At 39.2% G+C, this 14,794-nt stretch overlaps 1 protein-coding gene and 1 pseudogene across 4 annotated transcripts in view; one reads left to right on the top strand and one right to left on the bottom strand.

The window, feature by feature from the left end:
* Fam120c (family with sequence similarity 120, member C) overlaps positions 1 to 14,794 on the bottom strand; it is a 131,621-nt gene that overhangs the window by 46,173 nt on the left and 70,654 nt on the right. The window lies entirely within an intron of this gene.
* Gm6451 (predicted gene 6451) lies at positions 13,573 to 14,353 on the top strand (annotated as a pseudogene).

Here is a 14,794-nt window from a genome sequence, read left to right as displayed (position 1 = left end):
TTAGTTCATCTTACAACTCTCAGATCACACTCCATCACTGAGGGAAATCAGAGCAGGAACTAAAGGCAGGAGGAACCTGAAGGCAGCAGCTGATGTAGTGGCCATGGAGGAGTGCTGCTTACTAGCTGGCTTCTCTTGCATTACTCTGCCTGCATTCTTATAGAACCCAGCACCACCAGCCAAGGGGATGGAACTGCCCATGGTAATCTGTAACCTCTCAAATCAACCATCAATCAAAGAAAGTGCCATAGGCTTGCCCACAGGCCAATCTGGTGGGGGCATTTTCTTAACTGAATTATTCCAGCTTGTGCTAATTTGACATAAAATGAATGACAATTAACCCTTTGTCAACTTGACATATAAATGTATCATTGTTAAACCATAACCTTTTCTTTCTTGTTCATCCCCAAGATCTCATATTAATATTGATATCACAATATAAAACATACTTAACTTTAAAAGTCTCTTAAAACATCTAAGGTCTCTTTCAACATTTGATTCCTCTCCAAAATACTCAAAGCCTCTCAAAAATATCTAAAGTCTCTTAACTATGGGCTCCTTTTTAATTTTTTAAACATATACTTTTTTAAAAAATTTTACTTATTTATTTTTTAACATACACATGTGCATGAACACAACACAGCATGTATATGGAGGACAACCTCTGAGAGAATAACTCTTCTTCCACTGTGGGTCTGAGGAGCATGTGCAGGCAGGTCATCAGACTTTCACAGCAAGCAGTATTACCAACTAAGCCATTTGGCCAGCCCTTGTCAATCTCTTCAAAGAACCAAAGTTTTGTCTGATAATTCTAAATATTTTTAAAAGTTTCATTGTTTTTATTTTATATGTATGGGTGTTTTACCCGTATATATGTCATGTGTACTGCCAATGAAGGCCAGAAGGAGAGGTGTTGGATCCTGTGAAACTGGAGTAACAGAGGGTTCTTACTTGCCATGTGAGTACTGGGAACTGAACCCAGATATTCGGCAAAATAAAGAAATAATCCAAACAAACACACAAACAAACAAATAAAATCACCAAGTGTTGTTATTCACTGAGCCATCTCTCCAGCCCCTGTATTGTTCTTTTAGCGTCTATTTTTATTAATGTCTACCTCCATTTTTATTATTTCTTGCTATCTGGGGCATTTGGGTTTGACTTTTTCTAGAGTCTCAGGGTACATCATTAGGTTCTTTTTTTTTGAGATATCTGATATTTTGAAAAATCATATATTTATTTAGCATGTATATGAACATACATGATGTCAGAGGACAACTTGTAGTCAGTTCTCTCCTTCATCTCATGAGTGCAGTGATTGAACTAAGTTCACTATATTGACAGCAAGTGTCTTTATACACTGAGCCATGCTGATAGGTCTCCGACAGGTTTAGTTTTGTTATTTGAAACATGGTTTCTCTGTGTGACCCTGGCTGTCCTGGAACTAGTTTGATAATCCAGGCTGACCTCAAACTCAGAGATCTGCCTGCCTCTGCCTCTGCCTCTGCCTCTCAAGTGTTGGGACTAAAGGCCTGTGCTACCACCACCTAGCTGTTGTCTGATTTTTAAAATGCAAGCCATGTATAACTTTACGTTTTACTCTTAGGACTGAATGGATGGAGTCCCAGATATGCTGTGCTATTTTCATTTGATCCTAAAAATTTTTAATTTTCTTTCTCACTTATGACACAAATGTATATTGTTTCTTAGCCAAGTATTGTGTATTTTCTGAGGTTAGATTTTCTGTTTATTTCTAGGTTTATTCCACTGTTGTCTGATGGTTTCTATTGCTGCGAAGAGGTACTGTGACCAAGTTAAACATTTAATTGGAACTGGCTTACAGATTCAGAAGTTTAATCATTATCAACATGGCGGGAAGCACAGCAGCATGCAGGCAAACATAGTGTTAGAGAGAGTTCAGCATTTTGATCCAAAAAAATAGGAGACTGGATTTTTCTTCACACTGGGTGTACCTGGAACATTTAAGATCTCAAAGCCCTGCCTTGACAGTGAAAAACTTCCTCTCAGAAGGGCATACTTTTCTCCAATAAGGCTATACCTCCTAATGGTGCCATTCCCTATAGAGCAAACACTCAAACACAGAAGTCTTTGGGGGAGCCAAACTTATTCAAACCACCACATTCCCTTCCCTGCCCCCCCCATAGGCTAGTGGCCATAACATAATACAAAATGCATTTAGTCCAACTTCAAAAGTCCCCATAGTCTATCACAGACTCAATGTTTAAAAGTGTAAAGTTCAAAGTTTCTTCTGAGATTCATGCAATCTCTTAAGTGTAATCTCCTATAACCAAAAAGTAGATTACACACTTCCAACATACCATGACACAGGATATAGATTACCATTCCAAAATGTAGGGATAGGAGCATAGTAAGGAAATATTGGAGCAAAGTAAGACCAAAAACCAGCTGGGCAAACTCCAGATACTGTATCTCATGTCTGATGTCAAAAAGCTTTTCAGATCTCTAACTCCTTATATCTTTATCAACTGCAACACACTTCTTTCTCTTTGGCTGGTTCCACTCCCTATTAGCATCTTTTCTCAGAAGGTATACCATAGCTCTGGCATCTCTAACATCTTATCTCCGAGGCATTTCAGGCTTCATGTTCACAGCTTTATGCAATGGCCTCTCTGGGCCTCCATGCAAGATCACCCCTGCCACACATCTGGCCTCAGCAACTTCTTTACTTAGTCTGAGGGAGATTTCTTGACTCAAGCCACAGCCACATTACCAAAGCTGCCATGTTCTGTTTGCTGAGGCTGGAACAAGTTCCCCTTGTTCAATTACATCTTCACCAACTTTCTACTCAATGGTTTCCTTTACTGCCTGTCTTTGAAGACTGGGCTGTCATGGGACCTCCTCTATAAACCAGTCCGGTCTTGAACTCAAGAGATCTCCATGCCTCTGTCTCCTAAGTGCTGGGAGTAAAGACCTGTACCACCATGCCTGGACCTTAGCTTTTCTTTAATTCTTTTTCATTATAGATCTTTATAAGCATGGTGAATATGCTGTAAAATCTGGAACAAAAGCATATGTTATCCCACCTCACGATCCAAATTAAAAGCCTTTGTCTTTCAGCCTTAAGATCTGGATCAAAGGCATATTGTCTTCATGCCTTAAGATCTAGATCAGGTGTGCCCTCCATTTCTGAGCTGTAGTTCATTCCAAATATAGTCAAGATGACAACCGAGAATAGCCATCACAACTGATACAATACAAGAAATTATTTCAGATTTTTATTTGCTAAATATTGTTTTTCAGCCTATATTGTGGTAAATATTAGAGAAGGCTCCATGTGCTTATGAGAAAAAAAGGTACTTTATCTGTTAAATCTAATTGATCTATGTTATATTTTAGTTCTGAAGTTTGGGGGTTTTTCCCCTGATTTTTAACTAGGAAGAACTATTGAGGTATGAGAGTGAGATATTGAAATCTCCCAGTGCTATTGTATCAGAAATTATCTATATGTGTTTATGCATTTTAATGTAAAATTTTGAAATTCAAATTCCCATGATTTGGTACATATATATTTACAATAATTATGTCCTTCTGATTCACCCTACAGCTTTCTTTAGCTCTCCTGACAAGTTTTGGTTTGTTATCTATTTTATCAGATATGAGAACTGCTATATCACTCTATTTACAGCTTCTATTTTATTGGAAATTTAGAATCTAGCCTTTTACTTTCAGTCTTTCCTTGTTATATGAGGTTCTTAAAGTTGGTAGGTAGTTGAATCTTGCTCTTAAATCCTGTCAGATAGCCTCTGTCTTTTAACTGATAAGACCACTACAGTAGAAGAGGGTTTGTTTGCTATTATTTCTGACTTTCCTTTGTGTTCTCATTGGTAGCTTTGGTCTTCTGCCCTGGTAGTACAGATGTTTGCTTGCTTAATGTGTTAGACATGACTGAGACCTCAGTTCTCCTATGTTCATCTATTGATTTCATGAAATACATTCTTTCTTGTGTTCTCATGTGTGAAAATTTCTACTTTCTTAAATTCTGTACAGTGTTCCTTTTCTACAGTTCTGGCTTAGTGATCATGAATTGCCATCTGTGACAGTTTTGAAAAGGTATTTCTCCATATATTTAATAGGTAATTGTGTTGATTATACCAATCTTGGTTGACAGTTGTTTAATTTCAATGCTTTTGATATATTGTTTTGTTGGTAATTTGGTATTTAGTTTTTCCTAGCTTTTAGAATTGCTGATGATAGGTCAAACACTATTCTGATGTTTCTGCTTCCGGATACTATGTTGTGATTTTTGTTTATGGCATTTAGTACTGTTCCTTAGATTTGTTTATCTGATACCTGTATGACCTTGCCATGCAGAGGTTCTCCTTTATTTGTATATATTTGGGATTCTGTACACTTCTTGTGGTTTGGATGTATATTTCTTCCTGTATGTTTGTGAAATTCTTTGCTATAATTTAATAGAATATGTTGTGTAAGCCATTTGATTTTATCTCAGCCTCTTCTTCTCTGCAACAGATTCTTCTTTGGTTTCTTGAGTATATTCCAGTCTATTGGAAGTTTTGGTCAGATTTGTTGATTTTTTTTTTCTTTATACAAATGTGTATATATCATTGCCCTGACCTTGTCTTTCATCCCTAAGACTTGTTTTTCTTCTTTGTCTTATCTGTTGTTTCTTTATATGTTGTTTTTAATATAAGTGATTGATTGCTTCTTTCCATTTCCAAAATTTCTGTTTGGTTCTTTTTCTGCATTTTGATTTCCTTGGTGAATTTGCTCCCCATGATTTAAATTTTTCATCTAAGTTACTGATTCTTCCATCCACTTTGATTCTTGGTTTTGTAAATTTTTTTGTTTGTGTCTTGAATTAAATATTTTTATTCTTTTATTCAAGTCCTCTATTTGGTTGCTGATCCTTTCAAAATGTAGGACTGCCAAAACCTTTTCTGGGATTTCAACTAGTTTACCTTTTTTCCATGTTTTTGAGAATACCTGTAGAAGTGTTGTAGTGAAGTACTGTCTCATGTTTCTGGAGTTTCTTTATTGTGTTTTACATATCTGTTGGAGTGTGTATGCTCTCCAGTTTGTAGTCTTTTCTTTTGCACTGTTTTTACTTGTCTCTGTGTGGTACATGCATGTAAGTGTGCAGGTATGCACACTCATGTACACAAATGTGGAATCCATAGGACTATATCTATTCTCTTTCTCTTATCACTGTCTTATTGCCCTGAGACAGTATCTTCCACTAAATCAGAAGCTGGCAGTTTGGGGTAGGCTGAGTGGCCAATGAACTCCCAGGATGTGCCTGTCTCTACACCTCTCCCTACCTACTGCTGTGGTTTTAAGAACATGCAGTCATTCTTAGCTTTATTATATGGATGCTAGGGATTAGAAATATGATTCCCATGCTTATGCAGCAAGTGTTTTACTTGATGCCATCTTCTCGGCCCCTGTTTGTTTTATTTTATATACGTCTTCCTAGTGGAGTTCATAGAAATCCACTGCCGTAAAAATCATGATAGTTTGACAGTAGATGCAGTTAGCTGAAGGAAAATATACTGTCCTCCTGACTTACTTTCCTAGTAAGGGTTGGAGATAAGAATACTTGTGCCCCAGTTGTGGAACAGGTAATATATTTAAATAGCATAGTAGGGAACTAGTGAGGTAGAGTGTTAGAGAAGAAAGAGTTGCAAGAAGATTATGTGGGTTAGAGGTAGAAAAAACAGTAGAACAAGTATACAAGTTACTCACAATATACAAGTTACCCTAGTATACATGTTCAGGGGTCTAAAAGGGTAAATATTCACACTCTTACACTTTCTCTCTCTCTCTCTCTCTCTCTCTCTCTCTCTCTCTCTCTTTCTCTCTCTCTCTCTCTCTCTCTCTCTCTCACACACACACACACACACACATTAGAAATAAAAGATTAAAAAAATAAAGTGTATAAAAACAGAAACAATAAAATGAAATAGAAGGTATTAAACTCTTAGTCAAAGCTTCCTTCTGGTTTGGAGAAAACCTGTCCTCCGTGTTTTCCTTAGATCTACCAGGTGGCCAACTTCCTGTGAAGAACACAACTCCTCCTGCTCCATCTGCCAAGGTGCTAGCTATCAAGTAGAGAAAGTCTCAGCTTTCCACTCTCAGCACATTTCCATCACTCTGCAGAGGCTGCTCAGCTTGGTGGCTTTTGCTCTGATTCTGAAGCACAGCAGTTTTCATTCTTCGTCTTCCTATTCCTGGAGGTTGCTAATGGTTACTGGGAACAACTTTGGAGTGGCTCTTGTTAGCTTTGGGGTCTTTCCTGCCTGTTTCTCATCCATTCAGCTTCTGCGGCACTCTGGTCTCGTTTCTTGCATCTGCACGTCTCTGTCAGTGCCACGGCATGCACTCTATTCTGTCCCCTGCATAGGATCCATTTCTCTATATCTTCCAGGGTATTTTCTAGGCTCATCTCTGTCCCTGCTTCTGTGCTGGGATTAAAGGTATGTACTACCATTCCTGGAAGGCTAAGGCAATTTTCTTTGTCACTGAAGTACTTCTTTTCCTCTGCTTTTTTACCTATTTGGTAATCTTGAATTTCCTTCATGGATTTCTTTTTTTATATTGGTCATTTTGTTTATTTACATTTCAAATGTTGTTCCTCTTCCCAGTTTCCCCTCTGCAACCCCCTTATCCCATCCTCCCTCCTCCTGCTTCTATGAGGGTGCTCCCCTACCCCCACCCACTCACCCACTCCCTAGCATCTCCCTACATTGGGTCATCAAGCCTCCACAGGACTAAGGGCCCCCCTCCCACTGATGCCAGATAAGGCCATCCTCTGCTACTTATGCAGCTAGAGCAATGGGTCCTTCCACATGTACTCTTGGTTGGTGGTTTAGTCCATGGGAGCTCTGGAGGGCCTGGTTGGTTAATACTGTTGTTCCTCCTATGGGGTTGCAAACCCTTTCAGCTCCTTCAGTTACTTCCTCTAACTCCTCCATTGGGGACCCCGTGCTCAGTCAGGTGGTTAGCTGTAAGCATCCTTATCTGTAATTGGTCAGGCTCTTGTAGATCCTCTCAGGAGACAGCTATACCAGGTTCCTGTGAACAAGAGCTTCTTAGCATCAGCAATATTGTCTAGGTTTGATGTCTGCAGATGTGATAGATCCCTAGGTAGGGCAGTCTCTGGATGGCCTTTCCTTCAGTCTGGATTTCTGAAGCTCTTCTCTATTTCTCTCTTTGAGATAAAGGCTATGTTTTTTTTTTCTTACTTTGGCTTTCTCATTGACTGGCTCACTCTGATGCAGCCATCTTGTTCAGAAGTCCGAAGCATAGTCATTAAAAAGAACTGTGTCCCTTCCCCTTCTCTTGATGTATTATTGGCATAGAATTTCATTTCGTTGCCCATCCTAGCTTGGAATTTACTATGTAGCCTAAACTGGCCTCAGACTCACGGCCCTCCTTCCTCAGCCTCTAGATTGCTGGAATTCTAGGTAGGCACTACCATGCCCCACTAAATATAATCAGTCTAATACATGTTCATTTCTACAGTTGGTACTATATGTGTAACTTTCTACCCTGATGCTGATTTTACTAATCTATTGATGTCTGAATGGTTCCATATTTTATTATTGTGAATATATCATACTCATAATCACTTATAACCTAACATTTAGTCTATTTTTCAAATTTGGCTATTATAAGTTATACAATGAACAGATACAATGCCCATTTGGTTTTTGGCTAGTTTGTAGATTATACCCTTAGAAAACTCCATAAAAATGAAATTCTTATTTCAAAAGGCATGAACATTAAAACCAAAATCACTTAAACATACAAAACTATGATGTGACATAATTACATATTTACCAGAAAGGCTAAAATTAAAGACAATTAATATTAAACAATGGTAAGGATAGTGTGAAATAAATTCTATCACACTAGTAGTAGGACTGGGCATTGGTACAGTTTGGAATATAGTATAGCAGTCTCTTACAAAATCACATATGCATTTAACATATGATATTGCAATCCTACCCAAGAGAAATGAGACTGTATATCTTCTAAAATACATAAACTGTTGATAATAGTTTTATTCATAAATTTGTCAAACTGGAAACTCAAAAGTCTATCTATAGAAAATGGGTAACTTGAGGCACCATCAAAAATAGAATATGATAAGATGTTAAAAAGAAAGAAATCATCTTTATTCTTCATGGAAATGCAAATCAAAACTACTTTCAGATGACATCTTACTCCTGTCAGAATGGCTAAGATCAATAGCACAAGAGACAGCTCATGCTAGTAAGGATATGAAATAAGGGGAACACTCCCTTTTTGCTGGTGGGACTGCAAACTTGTACAGACACTTTGGAAATCAGTGTGGCAGTTCCTTAGGAAGATTGGACCTCAACATCCAGTTCTAATACTCTTGAACATATAACCAACACTGTATCTTACTAAAGAGATACTTGCTTGTCCCTGTTCATTGTTGCTCTAGTCATAATAGTCAGAAATTGGAAACAGCCCAGATGTCCATAAACAAAAGAAAAGATAGAGAAAATGTGGTACATTTACATAACAGAATGTTATTTAGCTGTTAAGAAAAGTGAAATTATGAAATTTTCAGGTACATGGATGGAACTAAAAGAAGATAAAAATCTCCCTGAGTGAGGTAATACAGACATGGTTTCCTACCCCTAACTAAGAAGCAAGTATTTCAGGCTATATTCCCATTGTTTCATCTTATATGTGGATGTTAGCATCTAAGCTTTCGATGCATGTGCCACAATCTGAATAACTACAGAGGTTACGTTCATAGCGAGGATCATGGGGAAGGAACAAACCTCATAAGAAAGGGAAAATAGAATATGCTTGTTACAGGAAATATTAAAAAATGAACCCGCCAACTCTTAGTGGGGCCTCGCTCCTGCCACTGCCAACAACTCTCTAGAGCTAGCCCCTGCGCCAGGTGATCTCACTGGCTCAGTCTCTCGGCTTGCCAACTTGCCAGCCCTGTGAGGCCACATGGTTCCCACGGGGCCATCTCTTAGCCAGGGCCCCGAGTTCTTCTCACTTTCACACAATGTCCCACGTACTCCTGGTTAGCCATCTATCTCAACACCTAATTACCCGGTAGAATCATGACTCTTAATACTTAATTAGCCAATCAGATTTATGTATCAATAATAACACAATTTACAAGATGCCAATACAATAATTTCAGAGCCAATTATTCTAACTTTTTTTTTTTTTTTTGGTTTTTCGAGACAGGGTTTCTCTGTATAGCCCTGGCTGTCCTGGAGCTCACTTTGTAGACCAGGCTGGCCTCGAACTCAGAAATCCGCCTGCCTCTGCCTCCCGAGTGCTGGGATTAAAGGCATGCGCCACCACGCCTGGCTTATTCTAACCTTTTGATAACACCACGTTAGCCTCCATTATGGTTCTCTCTCCTCCTCAGACCACTCTCTCAGTCTCCTCAACTCCTCACTCTGCCTCCCTTCTCCTGTCCAATCACAAACCTCCCACAGCCCTAATGTGATTGGATAGGGAAAATCCTGCAACATATACTGTTATGGAGAGAAAAAGGGAAAACTAAAATAAGGGGATTAAATAGGGAGGAGCATGGGAGAGAAGGGTATAGGAGGGAATGTGGTGAGGATCAAATAATACTAAAGGAATTTTTGAAAAAACATATGATATGGAAGCCTACTACTATAGAAGCTTCCTACAATGTATCATATGTACATTATACATATATATATGTATATATATACATACATATATATACATACATACATATATATATATATATGTGTGTGTGTGTGTGTGCACGCGTGTGTGTGCATACACACACATACACAGGAGAAAGGAATCTAGATGTAGCTACCAAATGGTAGAAGAGCTGAAGAGCTGATGTCCCAATTAGACATGCCACCATGAAAAATCTCCAGTGCCAATAATGGGTTAAATCTTGTTGTTTACTAAAGGGATTCCCAAACATCCCAGGCTACTGCCAAGGCTACTGAGTTGCTCTCCACAACCTGACAGTAAGGCCCTTATTGGTGAAGATAGCACTTATATATGTACTACAGAGAAGTCAAGCTGGAACCTAACTAGAAGCTTCACACACATACTGACTAGTGTTCATGGTGTTGGGAGGTTGCTTGCTACTGGAGGAGAAAGGTATTACCCAGCAATAAACTCTGTGACCTACAACAGTGCATGCCAGAGACCATGCTACAACTGTTGCATTAGACTATGGGAATAACTAACCACTTGCTAAAAAACATTGGATTCGAGGCCCACTTCATGAGCTGGAACCAATATTTGATATTGCTAAAGTGGCCAAGAACCTGATATTAGACAAGTCATGGCCTAGGGGAAACCTATTACTATTATTTTGCTAAAGAAATGGGACAACAAAATGACTCTTAGTGATATACTGCTATATCTATACATCAGTCCCTTACTCGGCCATCATCAGAGAAACTTCTTTTTACAGTAGATGAGAACTGACATAGAGACTCAAAACTGAACAATGTGCAGACAGTGAGAGACTTTGTAATATTCAATGCTATAAGGGATGTCTCCATCCCCAAGGGCCCAGGAAGATATGCAGAAATACTGTTAAGAGGGGGAGGTGCTAAATGACTCCAAGAAAACAGTGTCTTCCAGACACAACAGGACTGATGTATATATGAACTTACAGAGACTGAGGAAGCATACACGGGTTCAAGCCAAACCGGGTAGAGTCTTAGTACTGAGAGGGAGAAGTGACCATGGGCTCTCACTCCTATCCAAGAGGCAAGTATCTCAGGCTACATTCCTCCCGTCATCAATATAAGAGAATATATTGTTCACCATACAGCTAATTCTAAAAGGTAAACAGAAGCAGTCAGATGGATAAAGTCTAGGGCCTAAAGTACATTGATACAATACTGAAATCAGCATTTCTTTTTTTTTCAAGGATCAGTGATCTGTTTATTAGTTCAAATTATCAGCATTTCTTGTTCTTCTGATATTTCCCGGTAAGAACACAATGCAAAAATATAACCCCAAACTATTCACTTGCAGGGAGAAGGAAAATTCCAAGAGAAGCACCGGTCTAATTCTGGCTGGAGGAATGACAAAAGATTTTCAGAAACTAAGAGAGTGTTCAAAAATCTTATTTTCTAGTCTTTTTTTGTTTTCCTGTTTCTTTTAAGGCTAGCCTGAATCAAACATCTGGCAGTAGAAACAAAAGGGAAACAGCAGGAAACTAAGATGGAATGACAAACCCCTTCCTCTTTGATTGGAGGAGCAATGCTTTATTTGATGTAATTTTCTCTTCTATCCTGCTATAGTCACAAAAAGTTTGGATAATTAATGTCTTGACTTTATGGCAGGAGGACTGAGAAGGGAGGAGCTCAAAAAACAAAACACTAAGTTGTTTCTAAACAGCTCAGTTCACCACTGAACTGCAAGTGCACACAGGTAGCAAAAACAACAAACCCAGTAGACCACAGGCTCTATGAACTGAATTACAAACAACACCAATATCAGACAAAACAATTACTATGATCAACACACACCTTTAATAATAACATTATATATTAGCAGCCTTAGTTCTCCAATCAAAAGACACAAAGTAAATGAATGAGCAAAAGTATTCTAATCAAACAGTACCAGGAAGCAAGTAGGTATGGCTATACTAATATCTGACAAAATAGACTTCAAATTATAACTAATCAGAAGAGATAAGGAGGAAGACCTCATTCTAATCAAGGGAGCAGTTAACCAAGAAGACACTAATATCTTAAACATATAGGCACCAAACTGGTATAATCAATTTCATAAAATGATATACTACTGGAATAAAGTCACAGTAGGTGATTTTAATATATCAGCTGGGTAGTGGTAGCACATGCCTTTAGTCTCATCACTCAGGAGGCAGAGGCAGGCAGATCTCTGAGTTCAAGGCCAGCCTGGACTACAGAGCTAATTCCAGGGCAGCCAGGACTACAAAAACAAATCCTGTTTTAAAACAAAGCAAAACAAAATACAAACCAATAACCCACTTTCTCCAACAGACAGATCATGGAGATAAAAATAAAAGAAACATAAGAATTAATTGCCGGGCTGGAGAGATAGCTCAGAAGTTAAGAGCACTTAGCTGCTCCTCTAGAGGTCTTGAGTTCAATTACCAGCAACCACATGGTGGCTCATAACAATCTATAATGAGATCTGGTACCCTGTTCTTGCCTGCAGGCATACATGCAGGCAGAATGCTATATACATGATAAATAAATAAATCTGTTTTAAAAAAGAATTAATTGACATCATACGTTAAAAGGTGTAGCAGTTTAAATAGGTTTGGCCCTCATAGACTCAGGTGTTTGAATGCTTGGCCCATAGGTGTGATATTATTAGGAGGTGAGACCTTCTTGGAATAGGGGTGGCCTTGTTGGAAGAAGTGTGTTACTGTGGGGGTAGGCTTCACAGGGTGAAGTTGATTTTGCAGCTCCTCCAGCACCATGCCTAGACATTGCCATGTTTGAAGCCATAATGATAATGGACTGAACCTCAGAACCTATAAGACAGTCCCAATTAAATGTTGTCCTTTATAAGAGCTACCCCTGGTCATTGTGTCTCTTCACAGAAATGAAAACCCTAACTAAGAAAGAAGTTGTACCAGGGACTGGGGAATTGCTGTGATAAGCCTGAACATGTTTTTGTTTAGAGGAATGAAGATTTTGGAACTCTGGATTTAGAAAGTAGTGGAATGCTTTAAGTGGGGTTTGACGAGCCATCCTAGTAGGGATATAGAAGACATTGTTGCTGAGGGTGAGCTTTGCTCAAGAGGTTTCAGGGGGAAAGAATGTTAGTATGGGCCCTAGGACTATTCATGTGATATTTTGGAGAAGAATGTGGATGTTTTTGCATATTCTCAGACTGCCTGAGGCTAAGGCTAAAGTGAAAAGAATCAGATTAATTACACTGACAAAGGAAGTCTCAGAAAAGTCCAGCCGAGACTTTGTTTTCTGGTTTACTTTCATGGAGAATATTTTGATCAAGTGTAGCAAGCTTAGAAAGGAAAAATACAAAATGTATGGTTCAAGTATTAAAGAGGCACGAAGAAGTACAATGGAGCTAAATCCTGCGTTTGAGGAGATAAACAGATTAAGGGAGTGGTGACTTCAAGGAAACATCCCACCTGGCTATTATGTGTTTGCAGTTGAGCAATGGATAGTTATTTTATATGACCTGGTAATTGCTTTCATTTGGACATAAGGAGATATGATTGTGTGTCAAATTGACATGGGATGACACAAGATTTTTATCTAGATTTTGAAGCGTAGTCACCATAAAAAAAGCTTAGGTCCAGGCATGGTGGCACACACCAAGATGAGCTGGATACAGAGCAAGTTCCCAGTTAAAAAAAAAAAAAGTGCCTTTCCCGTCCCAGGCTGAACGAGGCAGGCTCGTGGACCAGTGACATCCAGAAATTAAGAGTTTTTTGAGACCCGGGAGGTCGCGGACCGGTGCTCCGCGGCTGTCATCATGCCACAAAATGAATATATTGAATTGCACCACAAACGATATGGATATCGTTTGGACTACCATGAGAAAAAGAGAAAGAAAGAAGGTCGGGAGGCCCATGAACGTTCAAAGAAGGCAAAAAAAAATGATTGGCCTGAAGGCTAAGCTCTACCATAAACAGCGCCATGCCGAGAAAATACAAATGAAAAAGACTATTAAGATGCATGAGAAGAGAAACACCAAGCAGAAGGATGATGAGAAGACGCCGCAGGGAGCAGTCCCCGCCTATCTGCTGGACAGAGAGGGCCAGTCAAGAGCAAAAGTCCTTTCTAACATGATTAAGCAGAAACGGAAAGAAAAGGTGGGAAAATGGGAGGTCCCTCTACCCAAAGTTCGTGCCCAAGGAGAAACAGAAGTATTGAAAGTTATTCGAACAGGAAAAAGGAAAAAGAGGGCATGGAAAAGAATGGTTACTAACGTCTGCTCTGTTGGTGATGGCTTTACAAGAAAACCACCTAAATATGAAAGATTCATTAGGCCTATGGGTCTACGTTTCAAAAAAGCCCATGTCACACACCCTGAGCTGAAAGCTACCTTTTGCCTGCCTATTCTCGGTGTGAAAAAGAATCCATCATCCCCATTATATACAACCCTGGGGGTGATCACCAAAGGCACAGTTATTGAAGTGAATGTGAGCGAGCTGGGCCTTGTGACACAAGGAGGCAAGGTTATTTGGGGAAAGTATGCCCAAGTTACCAACAATCCTGAGAACGATGGGTGCATAAATGCGGTCTTGCTGGTCTGACAGTGACGTCACTCATACACGTCATTCCACTCACTGTTGAAGACCACACCCTGTCAGGAAACACCGTCCCTGGGGTCTTTCTGAACCACCGAGCAGCCTTACCTCATGTGCAGTCATCAAGTATTTACTAAGTTGTAAAGGAAAATAAAACTGCCCAGTTTGAAAAAAAAAAAAAGTTTAAGTTCAGGTGTGGTAGTACATGACTTTAATGCCAGCATGCATGAGACAGCCATTCAAATTTCTGAGCTCAAGGTCAATCTACAGAGCAAATTCCAGCACAGCTGAGTTTAGGCAGTGAAGAAGTTAGAAAATAGAAATCTGGTGATAATGTAATAGAACGTAAACAAAAGAACTCAGCAGCATTAGACATGTGACTCTAGCTTAAGAGTTTAGAATAGAAGGGACTATTGGGACAATCAATGCTGGTTATCTAGAGCTAAGAATTTAGCACTGATTTAGAAGAGACCAGCATGACTGAGGTGAAATCTTCTGGGA

This window comes from Mus musculus, chromosome X, assembly GCF_000001635.26.
Source record: "Mus musculus strain C57BL/6J chromosome X, GRCm38.p6 C57BL/6J".
Lineage (NCBI taxonomy): Eukaryota > Metazoa > Chordata > Mammalia > Rodentia > Muridae > Mus > Mus musculus.
The sequence above is the reverse complement of the archived record's forward strand: the minus strand, read 5'-3'. Positions and strand labels throughout refer to the sequence as shown.